The sequence below is a fragment of the Thamnophis sirtalis genome, unplaced genomic scaffold, assembly GCF_051295495.1.
Source record: "Thamnophis sirtalis isolate CommonGarterSnake01/CBP01778 unplaced genomic scaffold, rThaSir2_p1.2 scaffold_1, whole genome shotgun sequence".
Lineage (NCBI taxonomy): Eukaryota > Metazoa > Chordata > Lepidosauria > Squamata > Natricidae > Thamnophis > Thamnophis sirtalis.
Window position 1 is genome coordinate 175,743,515 of NW_028261381.1, and position 433 is coordinate 175,743,947.

Below are 433 nucleotides of genomic sequence, written 5' to 3' on the forward strand. Positions count from 1 at the left end.
GATGGCCGTGAAGACCTGGCTGTCCCAGCAAGCCTGGGGTTGAGTTCCCCCCCCCCACTCGAATTTGCTGTGTCTGCTGTGTTTTCAAATTGTCTGATTGTTTTGTCTTACTTTTCTGTAATTGTTCCCCTTCCCTTGGCTTTTGTTCAGCCGCCCTGAGTCCCTTCGGGGAATAGGGCGGCCTACAAATTGAATAAACTCCAACTTCAACTCCAATTCTGTTTTGTGTGTGTGTGTTTGTGTGTGTTTGTTTGTTTGTTTGTATGGGTATGGGTATGGGTATGGGTATGAATATAAATATAAATATAAATAAATATAGATAGATATAGATATAGATATAGATATAGATATAGATATAGATATAAGATATAAATAATATAAATATAAATATAGATATAAATATAAAATATAAATAATATAAATATAAATATAA